Source organism: Mustela nivalis (assembly GCF_964662115.1).
Source record: "Mustela nivalis genome assembly, chromosome: 3".
Taxonomy (NCBI): domain Eukaryota; kingdom Metazoa; phylum Chordata; class Mammalia; order Carnivora; family Mustelidae; genus Mustela; species Mustela nivalis.
This window is the reverse complement of record NC_139022.1, coordinates 107,978,603-107,995,815: the sequence shown is the minus strand read 5'-3', so window position 1 is coordinate 107,995,815 and position 17,213 is coordinate 107,978,603. Positions and strand designations below refer to the sequence as shown.

Sequence of the window (17,213 nt, the reverse complement as noted above, 5' to 3'; positions counted from 1 at the left end):
CCCAGAATGGATGCTCGATAAATATTTCCTGTCTGGAAACGACAACCATCTGTCGGAGTCGGTGTGAACAGAGCTCTGCCTTGGGGCAGGGGCGGAAGCTGAGGGACTGAGGAGGGCCTTTCCTGTCCTTAGATCCTATGACAGGGAGCGGGAAGCTCTCCAGATTGAGAAGAGGTTGTTGGGAGACAAAGTGGGAAGGCAATCTGAGATCTATAAAGTAAAAATGAAAATTTAGGAGGCGTGCTGGAAGAGAAGCAGCTTCGGGGAGAGATTTGAAACTTCAGCTTTGCCGGAGTGCTCGCTGCAGGTGAGGACTTGTATTGGCCGGCGCTTTCTTCAAGCTTCACATATATGAATCCGTAGCACCCTTACAGCCACCCCACGAGATAAATTCTATATGGTCCTCAACTCACAGATGGGAAAAGGGAGAGACAAAAAGGGCAAGTAGCTGGAGAAGGATTCACTTTGCTCCGCGGGTGCTGCTTCTTCAGGGACGACCCTTGGGCAAAGGGAAATGGCCCCTTGGTCTGTCATGTCTGATTCTGGCACAGGCCTCCACTTGTTTTTTCTGGAGTTTGCCAAGAAAATCCCAAAGGCTGAATTGAGTCTCCTATCCTCTCTGGGGCCCACGGTATGCTCTGCATCAGCCCTGGTGGTCTTCAGCATGGGGACAAGATTTCTCGGCAAATCTTTTCACTCCGACTGCAGAGCTGACTTTGTGGCCACATGTGCAATTCATAAAGTTTGCATTTTCCACGGGACTTGGTTTCCAGAGCATTTTGGCCTGAGCACTATGAGCTTTCAAGAATTTCAGCTGAGAAATGCTGTCCACAGATTTGCTCAGCTACATCCATCCTTCCCACGGCTGTGAAGTTTGGCACGAGCATTCTATTATTGCTCCGGGATTGGATTTAGAGTTTCATTTTATTAATATTCTTTTCTGCAAGGACTTAGAAGGGGGAGGGGATCTGCACCAGCACTGGTTTTTGCGGGTTCATCGTTACTCCCTGCTGACACCTACCTACGTTTGGCATCTTTCTGCCCATTTTTGACCCCGTTGGCCATGTTGACTCATGTCTTCTGTATCTTGAGGGCTGGTTTTTGTGTAGTGCATGGAAATAGAGTGTGATTATGTTTATAGTCTATAAATTTGAAAGCTTACTATAAATTTCCAACCACCATATTAGCTGGATTTAAGAGCCATGTTTACATTAGTTTTTTTTTTTTTTTTTTTTTTTTCTGAATCAAAATAATCTTGACTTCAAGGCCAGAGCCTGGTGTTACAGGGTTTGATTTTGGTCACCATGGGGCTCCCACCCTGGGCTTTGCTCTCAGGCCACGTTGGCCAGTATCCTCGGGAAGTGTGTGGTAGTCCATAGCCTATACTGACCATATTGTCCAAGCACTTGAGCTCTGTAGCGGACAGCATTGCTACTTATGTGCCCAGTTTGGGCATCAGATTTTTGCTGAGGCTGAGAGCACTGGGTCCTACATCCTGCCTCCCCATGTCTCTGCTTCTCCTGGAGGTCTGCTTGTCTTCCTGCCATGCTCCCAGGACACTGGATCTTGCCAGTCATGGAACCCCGGGCCCACCGTCTTATTCAACCCCTCTGTATAGGTTCTATTATATCTCCTCCAAAATAGATATGCTGGAATCCACTACCTCAGAAAGTGACCTCATTTGGAAATAGGGTCCTTGCAGGTGTGATTAGGTTAAGATGAGGTTATTCTGCAGTAGGATGGGCTCCTCATCCTGACATCTTTACAAGAAGAAAGTGAGAGACATGGAGACACACAGGGAGAAAGTCACGTGACAATGAAGACAATGACCGAGCTTGGAATTGGGTGGCTACCAGCCAAGCATTTACCATTCCCAGCTAACCCCTAGAATTGTGGAACAGGCAAAGCATGGTCTCCCTCCAGACTTCAGAGGCAGTGTGCGGTCCTGCTGACACCTTGATTTCCGACTTCTGATCTCCAGAACAGTGGGACAGTACATCTCTGTTTTAAGCCACCCAGTCTGGGACACTTTGTTACAGCGGCCCTAGGACAGTATGTATCCTCTGTCTCAGGGGTGGCATCTTTCCTGTCCCTCAAACACATGTCCACATCCCACCCTCTGGGAGCATCTGGCACAGCCCCTCCTCACTGGGCATTTGCACTCATTTTGGTGGTGGATGCCCTTTTCAGAGGGTGAGTGTTGCAAAGTTGATGCTGAGACCGGCCCCTTTGCTTCTGTTGACCAATTCTATTATTTGTTTCTATCACTATTTCTAAGCATCGCATGAGTGTGTGACCATGGCTGGTTCAAGTTTGGAGCCAACATCCAAACACATGGATGTTCTTTTCCGTTAGCTCTTACACCACGGAAACCAAGCTGAGACCTAGGTTTGATCAGAGACGTTTCTCCGAATGCTGATGAAGCAGGGCCCCCTGTGGGAAATGTCAGGCTTATGAAAGTCCATGTTTGTGAAATGCAAACTCTTTCCCAGCTTTCTGTCACATGGCAGCCATGATCAAGCATGAGCTACAGGATAGAGAAAACCACTAAGGAGCTTCCTTGTCATTTGAGTGTACAGAGAACAGTGTTGTGCTGTGATTTCCTCCAGCCATGGACTCTGTGGGTGCTAAGTGTGTAGCTCTGAGTTTCTGTCTTTCTCTTCTTGGTGCTCCTTCCAGAAAGTTTCAGCCTTAAATTTCTCATCCCAAACCTCTTTTGCATTACTTTTGGCATCAGGGCTCCATGCCTGGTTGCCCCCTGTGGTCTTTAGTCACTTGGCTCTCACCCAGGCCTTGGAGACGGATGGCTTTCAGATTACCTTTGACCTGTGTGGTCTTAGCCCTGGACTGTGTGTCTTTTTCTACTCCATGAACTAGGGTGAAAACGGGGAGGCCACAAGCTGAGAAGAGATGAGATTCTAGTGCTCTGGAGAAAGAGAAGAATTCCTCCAGACTGGCCAGTGGACCATAAAATTTCTGGTCAAAGAGCGAAGCCAGAAGCAAGAGAAGTAGGACCGACCCTCAGCTCTGAGATCAGTCTGAGACTGGTAGTTCCCCAAGAACTGTTTATTGAGTAGATACTATGTCCCAAGGTCCATGTGCTAGGAAGAGTGATGAAGTGACCAAATTGAAAGCCCTACCCCCTGTGTTTACACTGAAGTGGATTACAACAAGAGAATAAATAGGAAGACAAGACAGGAGGTCCTAGGCTGGAAAAACTAGAAACAAAATGGGAGGTGGAGTGTTCTGGGTGAAGACAAGTGGGTCAGGATAGAGGCTGCAGAGTACCTTGTGCTGATGGCACGTTTTCCTAGACTACTGGTGTCAGTCTACTGGGGTGAAGTTCAAGTCCCCTATTAAACCTGGATTTTGGGTGTGGTAGATCTCCTCAGGAGCATATCAAACAGTCTTCTGGATATTTCCACTGAAGGTGATGGAATTAATATAATCTTCAGCTGAATAGCATTCTCCAATGAGATGAGGTTTGAGGAAAAGGAAGACATACACACATACACATAGAAAGAGAAGGGGTGGAAAGAAGGAGGCTGATACTGGCTTCCGGACTGCGATTCCACAAAGACTGCAGTCCCCAGGCATGGCAGACTCAGTCCTCTCCTTGGATCACTGGACAATGACCTCCCACACAAAGGCCTGTCTTTTCAGTTGCCACCCAATGTGAGAGTCATGTGGTGGCTTACTGGGACCACCCATGCAGGTTTCTGTGATGTGGTGTCTGCGACAATCTGAGGCTGGCTTCTGGCAGTGGTCAGCACGGAGAACATCCATCAGAGACTACTGTGCAAAGTGACCGGAGGTGGCAGTCCCCAAGGGGGCTTAATCTTCATTTTACAGAGTTCCCTGCAGCCTGGGAGGCCTTGCTGTGCTGTGAAGGAAGAGCTGCTTGCTGAGTCTGGTCTGGACTCTAGAAAGGAGTGTCAATGATGCCTACTAGCCGGCTTCTGCCACAAGTGGCCGGCAGCCAGCTGATGAACCACCCACCAGGGAGGTCATCTCTTCACCTTAGAACTTTCCAGCCTTTTACAAAAATGCCTGATTCACATGACCTGAACCAACCATTGGTTTCAATCAGAAGTATGTGGTACACAACACATCTCTCTCTCTCTAACACACACACACACACGAGTTTTGGGGTTCACCATTGGGCTGGGTGTTTTTGCAGACTGTTAATTGACATAACTCTATCTATGCTTGTCTAACAACCAGATAACCCCCTGCTAAGAACATTCTGTGAAGAGCAGGACTCTAGTTTGGCTCTTTGCTCTTAAAAGTTGATGGTAGGGACACCTGGGTGGCTCAGTCGGTTAAGCATCTGCCTTCAGCTCAGGTCATGATCCCAGAATTTTTGGAACGAGTGCCACATCAGGCTCCTTGCTCAGTGGGGAGCCCGCTTCTCCCTCTCCCTGCTCTGCCTGTTTTGCCTGCAGCTCTCTGTACTTCTGCTCTCTCTGACAGATAAATAAGTAAAATCTTAAAGAAAAAAAAAGTCGACTGTAGCCCATAGGATACTCTTCTTGTTCTGCTGCAAGCCAGTCCTGGTTTCCCCACTTTGGAGCCCTCCTGTTTTATTCTTTAGCATCAATACTGCTTTATGAGATTATTCCCATCTAAATGACTAACAGGTTGTGGTTGTGGGAGGCATGCACACGTGTGTGTGTGTGTGTGAGTGTGTGCGCGTGCGCGCACACGCGTTCATGCTATAAGCCGAGATACTGGAACAAAGGAGAATTAAATGTTAAAGCACAAATGGTTTTGGTAAATAGCTGCACTTGGATTTGGTCGCCTCCTCTCATTCCCCCTTCCCCAGGCCTTTAATTGTGCATATTTTAATCAGAACACACTTCTAGTCCATATGTGAAAAATTTAACTTTGGCTTCTTCAGCAGGGTCTTAAGCTTGGAAATTATTAGCCATGGAGAAGGCTTTTTTTTTTCTCTTTAATTAAAACCCTTTTGAGACTCACATGCCGTTATAAGAAATAATAGGGAGATCCTCTGCACACTTACCTTAGTTTCCCCCAGTGATAACATTTGCATGACCATAATAAAATATCACAACCAGAATACTGACAGTGATACAGCTGAAAGAGAATGGCCCCATCACCGCAGTGACCCCCAGCTCCCACCCCACCTAGCTGCATTCCTAGTCCTGGCAACTACGATTCTGCTCTCTGATTCTGTAATTTTTAAAGACATGGTTTTTTTTACCGAGCTAGTCATGGTGAAGTTGACTTTGTTCTTCACCCCAAGGCCTCTGCCATCTGGCTGGACAGGAAGTTCAGGAGGCTGTAATCCCTGCTGTTGACACGGTCAGCATTGTGTTGTGGTGGCTAACAGTGTAGGCTCTACAGGTCCAATCCTGCCCATAGGGTTTATTAGACTGATGACCTAAGACAAGCTGCTTAAACTCTGTCTGCAAAATGGGGGTGATAATAATAGGACTCAGAGGGAATTTAATAGAACCAAGTACTAAGGATAGTGGCTCTCAAGCTTTAATGTCACACAAATCACCTGGGTCCTATCATGCCTGAGAGTCCGCCTTTTTAACAAGCTCCCTGGCGATGCTGACTGTTGCTGGTTCTCAGACCACGCTCCATAGCCAGGACTCAGAAGAGTACCTGATATAGAGTAAGCACTCAAGAATCGTTGATTTTTCCAGCTTTAGTATGAAGCTGCGAGGGGCAGAAGCTGGCACGGGGAGCCCGAGCTTCAAGGTTCAGAACCCGAAATGCCCCTAGCTTTGCCAGTCCCAGGACTGGACTGGAGCTGGAGTACAAGGCTGATGACTGACCCTAACAGAAATGGGTGAGAGAGTGTGGATGTGCCCCTGACCCTGAGTCCTGATCCCTGTGCTCTTTGCTATGGGAAGAGACGTGGCCCAGGAGTCACTTTGCTCTTCCTGGCTTCTTTTGCCTCCAGAAATACAGCTTCTGCAGGCTGCTCCCTTCTTCACCTGGGCAGGCAGATAGGGGATGAGAGAAGCAAGACCACCAGTGCCCAGGTGTCTGCAAGCAGCCCTAAATTGCCCAAATTTGACTTGCCCTTCATACATCAGCAGCAATAATGTTGTGCCCTGGGAGCAGCCCTGTAGGGTGTCCTCCTGGAGTCTTTGTGCCCCAGGTGGCCATGGCTACCAGACCAGAGCTGGCAACCTTGGGCAAGGTGAGCAAGGCTGGGACCTCTTCTCTCTGAGACAAGTTGGAATTCCATCAGGTAGGCATTAAATCTCACCAGTGAGTTTTAACGATGTGGCAACATGCAAGCACAGGTTAAAACTGCTACTCTCCTGCCCTCTGTCATCCCACGGACCTCTCAGGGAGAGATCACTGTCAGCCCATTGCGTGTGTCTTCCCAGTACTATTTCTATGGCATATTCTATGGCATATTCACAGACATATTCATCTAGAAACAGGAATGTCTCATCTCTGCTTGTCTCACAATTTCACCTGGCTCTTGTCATTTCAAAATATATCCTGATCCTTGTTTGCATATCAACACACATGGAGACCTGCCTCATTCTCCCTAACAGCTACGTCCAACAGCATAGCTATACCATAGGGCAGTCAGATCATGCCCTAGCGATGAACATTTTGTTTGTCTCTAAATTTTTAACTTTCTAAGTTTCATTGAACATTCTCTAGGATGGGTGCCTGAGCAAACGGAAAGTGCCTCTGTGCGTTTGATAGGTGGTACCTTGCAAAAGATCATACCCGCCACCACGCACCTTCCACTTACAGCCTATATGTGTCCACTCAACACATCTCAGCGATGGTAGGGTAGCGTCAAGCCTTTCCATGGCTGTCATTCTTCAAGGGGAAAGACATCATCTTGTGCTTATTTATGGTTGCATGTCTGGATTCACTAGGAAGGCATCCATCCCTTCTGATGTTTGTTTCCCGTCTGCAGCTCACGAAATCCGGTTTCCAGCAGCCCCCGGCCACCAGCTCAGCTCCCCACTGAGCTCTCCACTGAGGAGTTACCACCAAGGGCTTCGCTGGAGGAGGTAAGCAGTATTTATTTGTTTAACATAAAGACTTTGTGCAAAAGCAGTTGCTATGGCCCCCAGAGGGCTTTCAGCTCATGTTGGAAGAAAGAAGAAAGCTTCTGTATGACACCAGACTCTCTCTGTTCTGGTAACTGTTAATCATCATTCTGTGTCTGTGATAGTCCAGCTCTAGCCAGCCCGCCTGTGTCCAGCAAAAGGTGTTCAAGGACCCACAGGGTCCTGAGACAGTGTGATGTGGCCAGTGGGAAGAGCCCTGGGCTGGGGGCCAGCAGACCCAAATTCAAATACCAGCTCTCCCTGTGGAGGGCACAGGTGACATTCCCCCAGCTCAGCTCTTCGGTGCCATCTTGTAGATTTGGACCTGCCTCATGCTGTCCTTAGGCCTCATGGCACCATTGGCCTCTGTGGCACAGATTTTACTAGCTCTTTCCCCGCCCCTATGGCCATTCTTCTCCTTTGCCCTTGAATGGTCCTTGTCTGGGTATCCTCCAGGTCCCTCTCTGTACATTCTGTTCCTCCCAAGAACACCTACTGGGGTAGCTTCAGTGTATCCCCACCCAGCCAGCTTTCAAATTGGGCTACTTACAATTACTCAGATCCTTTCTCGTCTCTGCACCTAGAGATGAGGGTTTTTCAACCTCAGCATTCCTGACACTTTGAGATAGATAATTCTTTGTGGTGGGGAGCTCTCCTGTGTAGAGGAGAATATTCAGCAGCATCCCCGGCCTCTTCCCATAGCATCACCCTTCCAGTCGTGACAATGAAAAATGTCTTCAGATACCGCCTAATGCCTGATGTTTCTGTGGAAGACAAAATTGCCCCCTGTTGAGAACCACTTATTGAGAGCTATATTGTTTCATCTGCATAGATGGCCCCCCCATATCTCCCCACCTACAATTTATAATTTGGTGATAAATTTGAAAAACTGAATTATAGAAAAGTATGCACTGTGATTAGTTATATATGCAAGTGAATACGGACTGGAATAGAATATGCAAAGATGAACTTAGTTATGTAAGCTATGTTTCCTTGGGCTACTCTTTTGGAGGGTTAAAAATGTGGCTGTTTTTTATGGAACAAACCAGCATTTGGGTCTCTCACTTCCACTTGTTATTGTAGGATTTGGGTCCCAGAAATTCCAGGGAATACTCAGTCTCCCCTGGTTCCCCAAACGAATCTCATGACAGAAAAGTTGCCTCTGCCGTGGAATCTACCCCAGCCTCAGACAACTGTAGGGGCTAGGAGATGCCCACACACAAAGCAACTGCCAAGCACTGAAGTCCTCCACCAGGCATACTGATGCTGGAGGCCCTGTGTCTGGGGGAACACTCATGGTAACACGGTCTGTTCGTATTCTCTGCAAAGCTATAGATATGCAATTTTAATGAACCTGCTCTTTGCTGCTTAGACAGATGTTTATGGAAGACTGGGCTGGGACTCAATCCAAGGGACAGATACAATGACAGACTCATCATTCCGACCACCTTGGCTTTGTTAGTGATTGAGCGGGTCATGCCTGATGTGCTGCCAAAAGGCTCTTGGTGGCCTGCCCTGTAGCTCTCTAGGGCATGCCCATATGTGTCTGAATCCCGGTGGTGGGCATAGACCAATCTGGAATGGGTATTCCACTGCAGTGGGAAGTGGGATTATGAATGACTTGTTTTGACATAAATAAATCTTGTTCTATTTTTAAATACCCTGGTTATTATGTTTTTAAAAATATCTGATCCACGCTCAAGTTCTGCCTCCATGACTTCTGAGCTTCCTTCCACTTGATCTCTCCTGTCCCAGTGTGATGGAATGTAGGCTTTCGTGCTCCCTCTCTGTCCTGCAGTTTGACCCTCTCCTAGGACATTCAGTGGCCTCTGATCTGTCATATAGTTATTTGGGTACATTTCTCTTCCTCTCTACTGTGTATACTCCTTGAAGACATGGAGTGCCTTAAACCCACTGTGGGTGCCATCACTGCTTGGTGAAATTCCAGCTATATACCTGGGCTCCATGAGTACCTGACCTTCATTATGGGCCATGACCTAGTGAGAGAGGCGGTCTGCAGGTGACACTAGGTCTTTTCATGGAACAGCCAGGACATGGAGATCTTGGACCTGCTTTGCCACCATTTCATTGGGACTACAGTCAGCTCTCATAACTCCTCTATCTCAGTGTCCCATCCAGAAAACAGAGGAAACAACCCTTGCCCCTGGGATAGGGTGAGACACTATTGAAGCGCACTAAACCACTGAGAGGAAACTTCTCCATTTATTCAAGGACTATTTTCAGTAATCTGTGCATTTTAGACCAGGAAATAACAGTGTGGTTTTTCAGTAAAATACCCCAGCGATCACCTGTTTTTAGCTATCTTTCACATAAAGAGCTCATGTTCAGGAAGAACTCAGCAGGATGGAAGTGAGGACTGAAATCCAATTCCAATCACTCCTGGCCTAGATCCCCCTGTTCCTCAGATGTTTTTCCTGTGGTTGTGGGGAACTTCTAAAGCAGGGACCAACTTAGAGCCATGGCTGAAATCCAAGGCCCTTATTCTAAGACATGAAGGCTCTGGCAGGCTCTGATTTCTCATAGAAGCCGCTGTTGGAGAGATCAGAGAGGGGCAGTTCTTGGGGACAGGAATCTTCCTCATGCAGGAGTTCGGCTGTGAGTTGTGAGTGACCTGCAGATTGTAAGTGCTGCTTATCAGGAGAAGGAAAGCTGTCCTCTCCAGGCCCCAATTTGCTGGTTTTAGAGGAGCAAGGTCACAGAAGGTGTTGACTCAAGGGCAGGGAGGAAGGAGTTTGGGTGGGAAGTGTGGCTGTAAAAATGCCTTGCTCATCCAGAATTATGGGAATGAGTTTACTATGAGTGGATTTCCCAGAAAACAGAGCCTGTGAGCAGATTTTGAAAAAGCATAATCATTTGGGAAGGAAATCTTTCTAATGGGTGTTGTACCTTGTCTGGCTCCTTGAAGGGAGTGCAGGAACAGCGTTTTGCTTCTGCTGTGTTTCAGCCCGTGCCTTGCACCAGAGCTTCAGCTAGTCTTGTGCGTTCTGAAGCACGTCCCGTGCTTTCCCATGTGAGCCTCAGCTCCCTTGTCATGCGTCTACATGCTGTGCCTCTGAAGCTCTGTTTTCCTAAAAGCACTCTGCCTGGCGTCTGGCACACACGGTGTGCCAAGTGAGCATCTTTGTAGAACGATTCAGTCATATAAACCCCCACTGTTTTCACGTTGTGTCCAGTCCACGTCCTCAGGGCATCCAGGAGGGAAGAGGTGTTTGTTGTTTCACTCGCTGTCCAACGTTTCCCGACCTCCTCCTCTGCCCCAACACGATGCCAGTGTCAGAGGCATAAAGACAAATTGGACCTGGCTCTTTCCCTCAATGAGCTCCTGATCTAAAATTAATATAGAGAAAATGGACTCAATTCAAAGCGGCATTTGCTCTGCTGAGGTGTGTCCTGCATACCATGCCACAGAGAGAGGCATTTTTAAAGTTTTCTCAGATTTCCACCATTCTGCTCTTTTCTCACTGTGACCTGTTGATATACTGGGTCCTCCCCACTTCCTGCCATTCTCCTTCCATCTTCAAACCTGTTCTTTCTCATCTGCTTTTGTTTAGGAATTTGATTGAATCTGTATCCTTTCTTCAGGGCACCGGGTTTCCCCTCTGCCTGACTGCACAGTACAGGAACCCAGGGATCCTTTTTGCCCCCATGCTGTGTTCCGTGCCCAGAGATCCTGATCTGATTGGTCAGAGCAGGTGCCAGACTCCCAGCTGATGCCTCCACGCAGCCAGGGTTTATAGTTGCTTTAGGAGCAGTTACAGATCCTCACCAGCCTTGGGAATGGTTTCAGTCTCACCTGTGGAGTTAAGTGTATGTGCTTTGTGACAACTCTTTCCCAAGCACAGAATTGATTTTTAAATCGCTGGGGTGTGGAAATCTCTAAGGGCTCAGCCTCTCTGTGAACTGTAGCAGCCAGGGCAGAGTCTGATCATAGAGCGGCCCAGGGCCAAGAAGTGGCCCCATGTACTCTCTAAGATACCAAAGGCCCTCATAAACAGTCGTGATGTGGTTGAGGTAGTTCCTAATCAAGTGTTTAAAATCTCAGCTAACCAATATTGGTGCTAACAAAAAGGCTGAGATTTGACCCATAATAGCCAAATCATCAAAACTCAGGGAAGGAGTCTCTAAACTGAGATGCTTCAAGGCTTATATCTTGGAAATCGAATATAAGCTACATATACACCCAGAAAAGTTAAATGTAACCTGACGTGCATAAATGGTGTCTAGGAGGTCAAAGTTACCAATGTTAGTGACTATCTGTCACCTTCCAATTTTTGAAAGGTATTCTCTCATAAATCAGCCTAGTCAGGCCTTGGCTATATCCAGCTGTCAGGGATGGGAGTCGTTAGAGCAAAGCCTCTGGTGCTATTTCACATATTCATATCAGATTATTTGAGTCCAATGGCAAACATTTAATGAGCACCTACTACAGGCCTGGCATAGAGGAGCATGGTCACGGATCAACACAGGTGCTGTCCTTTAGGTCTGCCTCCTGTGAGACATGCTCTCACTATTCTGATGTAGGAAGAGTGAAATCATAACCTGTGAGATAACTCACAGCTGCCTCCTCCGGCTGTGGGCTCACACAGAGTAGCACACATGCACTGAAGAAGTCAACAAACAGGAAGTGCTTTAGGGCTCTGTTCCCTGCGCCTGGGAAAAAATGCAGCGGAATTAGGGTGCTTTCAGAACAGGTAGTACAAAGATCAGGCAAAACAATCATTTATTGATTTTAGTTTTTTAGAGAGAGAAGGCACATGTGCGAGAGCAGGGGTGGGGCAATGGGAGAGAGAGAGACTCTCCAGTAGATTCCCTGCTGAGCAGGGAGCCCAGTGCTTGAGGGGCTCCATCTCACCACCCTGAAATCCTGACCTGAGCTGAAATCAAGAGTCGGATGCTTAACCAGCTGAGCCACCGAGGCATCTCTAGGCAAAGCAATTTAATGCAACAAGTCTTTAATGGAGTGTCACCTGTGAGGGGGAAGACAGAGATGAAATGTTCATGTGTATGACGTTCAGGAAGTCACAGCTTGACAACAGAGCTCAAAGGCAAGTTCTTGGGTTATTCTAAAATAAAAGAAAACAATAATAAGCCCCCATATCACACACTTACACTGTCAGCCTGCTTGTCAGTGCACTGTACCTTTGAGAATGCTGAGGCCATGGGAGATCAGCTCCTGAGCCTAGGATCACACAATATAAGGAAGCTTCTTGCCCAACTTCTGTCATGTATCATAAGGAGAGAGGCATGAAGGATATTCCCTGGGGTTGGAGTGGGAGAGGATGCCCTGGAATGGGGCTGGATTGCGTTCTCCCGGAAGCAGACCCCAGACAAGGATTGGAACGCACGGACTTTGTTGGGAGTGGTGCTGGTGGGAATAGTGATGTGAGAAGGGAAGGACACCAAGTTGGGGTGCAGAATCCAGAAGTTCCTTCTGCGGGCAACTGATGTCACTTGCACTGGGGCATGCAGTGAGATGATGCAAACCACACCTCAGAGTTATGCTGAGTGTTGAAGACGCTAGAGTTATCTGTGGCCATGCCACCACCCGTCATTACTTGAGGGCTGCTTTTAGGGCCATTAACTCTCTAGCAGAAAGGGGTTGGCATTCTCAATGACCAGCCTCATGCATCTAGGTGAGTGCACTGTGCTAGGCCTATCTCTGGTTGTGGCCCCTGGGGGTCCAGGGATGAAGGATGGCAGTGCAAGTCCTTGACCACACCTCTACGGGGGAGGCACCATGTTGTCCTTGAGCTTAGAGGTCCACACCACTAATTCCTCTTCAGAATTAGAGGTGCAGGCTCAAGCTCAGCAGAGACTCCTTACCCATTAATAAGCATGAGGACTTTATAAATCTTTCCATGGTGCTCCAGAATGATGTCCCAGCAATGTCCCAGAAATCAGTGATCCAATTGTTTGTTAGTAAACTGGTATAGAAGCCTTTGGAGGCAAGTTTAACAAACCATACTGGATTTCAGGTTTGAGTGTCGGCTTTGGTGCTATCAGCCAGGCCAGCCTCTCTGGGTTCTTGCTGACTGGCTAGCCCACAGAACCCCATCTCACCTGGTGCAGATCTGGTATGCTCTCTGGGGAACCCAGGGCAAAAGACCCATTGTGGGGGCTCCTCCCTGCTCATGAATAGAGCTGCTGCCAGGAGGCCTCCCAGAGCTGGGTCCCAGGTGCCACACTGCCGTCTTGTCCAGGGACAGACACAGAACAGTGGGAAGAAGCATGAGCTCGGGAGCCAGGGGCCTGGAAAGACCCCTGCTCTGCGGTTTACTCGCTGTGTTACTCTAGGCAAATCATGCGTATTGAGCCTCAGTTCCCTCATTTGTAGAAGGGAGATAAAATTACTCCCTTTTCAGGGCTGTTTTGAGAATGAAGACAGCTAGTACACACAGGCTGCTTCTCATGGTGTGCAGTTCATAGCAAGAACTCTGTAAACGATTCGCTACTTGTTCTCATCACTTTGCCCCAACAGGGATCCCCCTCGGTGGGGGCAGGAGGGAGCACTCCCAGCACTTTGTGAGCCGCTTGGAAGAAATCCTGATGTCATGGGAGCAGATGCTCTTTGCCTGACTTGGGCTGTAATTGTCAGGCTTTGTTCTCTTCCACAATTAGACGGATCGGGTTCAAAAGAGACATTGTCTCACACTAACGAATAGATTAATAGCCTTCCTCCCCAGATGCAGGAGACTTTATCAGCCTCTTGAAATGTTGATGATGTCTCCCAGAGGGAGCTTTAGGGAGGCACTTCTAAATAAATCATTCATCTGTGCCATACCTGGGCCCCACTGTTGGCTGAGAGGTGGGATCCTGTGGCCATAGCGGCACATCAACTACCTGGGGATCTGTCAGGGGGCACATGTCGGGGTTGCCCACAAGCTGGCATCTGATCAGCTATATGGGGAAAGATGCCGAACCTGACTCTAATATCAGAGGACGGAATAAGGGCTGAAGGAGCTAGAGAAAGTTGTGATTTTCAAGCTTGAGGTCAAGTTTGCAGCCCAGAGGTGTGTCCAGGTCAAGCCCAGCTCCGGAGTTGGGAGGCTCGTGGTCCCTGAGTCGCTAGTGGACACGCTGCCCTTGTCTTGCCTGTCCAGGAGGCCTGCTTGACAACATGGTGCCAAGGCTTGGGCTTTGTTTATTCCACTTCCCTCTCTGGTCTGGGGTGCAGACCACTCCAGGCAACGTGCTATGTGTGAAGAGCTCCTCTTCTGTCTTTCCCATTGGAAACCCAACCAATGGTCTGTTTATTTATCCCTCAGTGCATGCTCCTGATGTCTGATGTGGGGGGCAGACCCCAGATGATGATCTCTGCTCCCATCTACGGGGGAGCTCTGGCCTGTCAGCATTTGAGGAGATCAGCATTTGATGAGATGGGACACTTTCTTCTTTTTAAAGATTTTATTTATTTATTTGACAGACAGAGATCACAAGTAGGCAGAGAAGCAGGCAGAAGGGGAAGAGGAAGCAGACCCCCAGCCGAGCAGAGAGCCCAGTGTCCTGTGGCTCGATCCCCGGACCCTGGGATCATGACCTAAGCCAAAGGCAGAAGCTTAATCCACTGAGCCACACAGGTGCCTCGAGATGGGACATTTTCTCCACTTGCCCTGCAGAAGGTCAGAAGCCTGGGGAGGAAGCAGAACTTATTTAGCAGAAAGATATTTCCAAAAAGTTCAAAATAATATCAGAGCCTTTTAACGAACAGAACCAGATTTCATATTTATTCCTCTGCTTTCATAATAGAATTTGACCTATCCTAAAATGAGCAGTTTTTAAAATTATCTATCAGATCACACAACAGAAGGCATTAGGTTCCCCACCCCCTCAAATTAACATTTTAAATTTAGAGACAGAGTTAAAAGAAAAACAGTGACGCCGAGGTATCTAGCAGTTCATAAGAAAATGGCTAGACTTTTAACACGGGGACTTTACCAGGCGTTCCCCCCCACCACACCCCCCCGCCCCCACTGTCCCCCAGTTTGGCCAATTTGTAGGAACTGACCTTCTCAGAAGGATTGGAAGTCTGAGCAAAGCCAACTACTAGTTTCCAAATTGATTTTCTAACCAAAACTGGAACGGTTCTCAAATGCTCCCGGGATTTGGGGCTATTAATATCGAAGAACAATGAGAAGGAAAAAGTGAGTGTGTAAGAGGTGATTTATGACCAAAAGGAAGTTGCGAGCTCGGAAACTTGTATGCAACCCAATCACAGAGCCCTCTGGAGAAGTTCCAGGGAAGAGATGGAGAATATAAAGGGAGAGTGTTTCCGAGGGATATTAAAGCTTATAGAAGGAGGTAATGTGGGCTTTGGGCCCACAGTGAGCCATGGAGGAGCTGACCATGTTGAACTGCTCACAGCCACAGCAGGTTCCTTGCAGCTGTCATCGGTGCCTGAGACACCCCCCACCCCCCAAGCCTTTCCTCGTATTTATTTCTTACTATTACTTCGTCACCAAGCAGGTTAAATGGCAGGAAGAGAATCTCCCCGCCAGAGTGTTGGGACGGTGACTGCCGTTATTCAAACCCGCTATTCAAACCCATGGTCTCATCTCAAGTGTCAGGTTCTCGGGTGTCAGGACTGAGGCTCAGCTGCTAAGCGCAAGACCTGGTTGGAGGTACAGGGCAGGGAGGTTGGGCACTCACAGCCCGGCCAGGTGTTCTGGGAATGGACACTTAACCCCAGTCTTTTTTTTTTTTTCCTCCTATAGTTCTTACAAAAGCTATTATTATTTACAGATTTACCAAGGTAGAATTGATACAGGACAAATCACACATGTTTAAAGTGTACAGATTACACACTTTATAAATATACATGTATGTGTGTATAGACATGCTCATATACATACATGCCTTTATTTGAAGGACTGAAGAGAATCCGCTAATCTGTACGGTGCTTTTGCTGTGGGCAGAGCATTCTTTGGAGGTGCACAACAATCACATTACTTTGGGGGATTTGGGACATTTCCTCCAGGAGGAGGAAAGGCTGCTGAGATGGGTTTCTTTGAAAGCCAAGAGGTGAGACTGTTTGCAAACATAACCCAAGTGCCTCAACTGGCTAGGTAAAGGACTTTTTCTAAAAATGAACAGCAGGAAATAATCCACTCTAGGGGCCCCAAACAATACCTTGGGGCAGTTTTTTTTTTTTTTTAAATAGATTTAAAACTGTTATACCACCAGGATTTCATCTGGGACGTATAGCATATCTGGATTGTTATGATTATAACTAATCATCATGGACCAGTTCTGCTTCTGAGAAGTCATGCTGTGGCTAAATGGGAGAAGGAGGAAGGGATCCAGGGCACTGGAGGACTGAGACTGTTTCTAAGACCCCAAGTCCCTTTGGGGAAGCCTCTGAGGGGTCGGCCAGAATGACTTTCCTCTGTTGACACTATTCCTACTTCCAGCATTGATTGTAACCCTCCACTGCCCAGACGGTGCCTCCAGATAATGCACATTGCTGCCGGCTGAATGCAAATAGAGAAAATACCATGGGCTTAATCAGTGTTGGCCAAGGGGTAGGGGGAGAGCAGGGTACAGAAAGGTCTGGGAATGGGGAGAGATCTAGTACATGGAGAAGAGTCAGGCCTCATAAAGGCATTTTATGGCATGGCTAGGGCCAGAATTATTGGCATCAGATATTTACTGGTCCCCCAGGATCTGCAAAAGCTGAGAAGAGCCTCCACTCCCAGTCTCCTTCTGCCAACTGGCATTCTTGCTGACTTAGCAGTTCTTGAGAAAATCTCCTCTGATTTCACTTAGAATGTTTCATTTCTATATTCATAAATGGGATGGGGAAGAAACTTCTAAAAGCAAGGGCTTGGCTCATTATGGAGGCAGAAGTTCTCTTCGGAGGAAGCATCTGGAAAAGCACACCACCAAGTATGTGTTGGAAAAGCTGGGTGGTCAGCAGCACCAAGGCAGGGCGAGGCCAGGCATTCAGATGTCTTCCCAGAAATGGGCCTAGTGGGAAGGTCAGCCCCATCATCATCAAAGTGCTTCTGACCAGAGGACGCACACTACCCTGTACTTTCCGGTCCTCCGAATGATAATTCAGGTTAGCGCCAAAGGCCCAAGTTCCCTCGGTGATGCCTGTACTTTGGAAGCAACACTTCCAATTGCACAAGGAGGGAT

At 47.8% G+C, this 17,213-nt stretch overlaps 1 protein-coding gene across 2 annotated transcripts in view; it reads left to right on the top strand.

Moving 5' to 3' along the window:
* Positions 1-17,213, top strand: part of SLC25A48 (solute carrier family 25 member 48) — a 199,014-nt gene that overhangs the window by 74,579 nt on the left and 107,222 nt on the right. For both annotated transcript variants that reach the window (XM_082723286.1, XM_082723287.1), the window contains exon 2: positions 6,923-7,019. The gene's annotated coding sequence lies outside the window, so the exon portion shown is untranslated. The remainder of the gene's footprint in view (positions 1-6,922; positions 7,020-17,213) is intronic.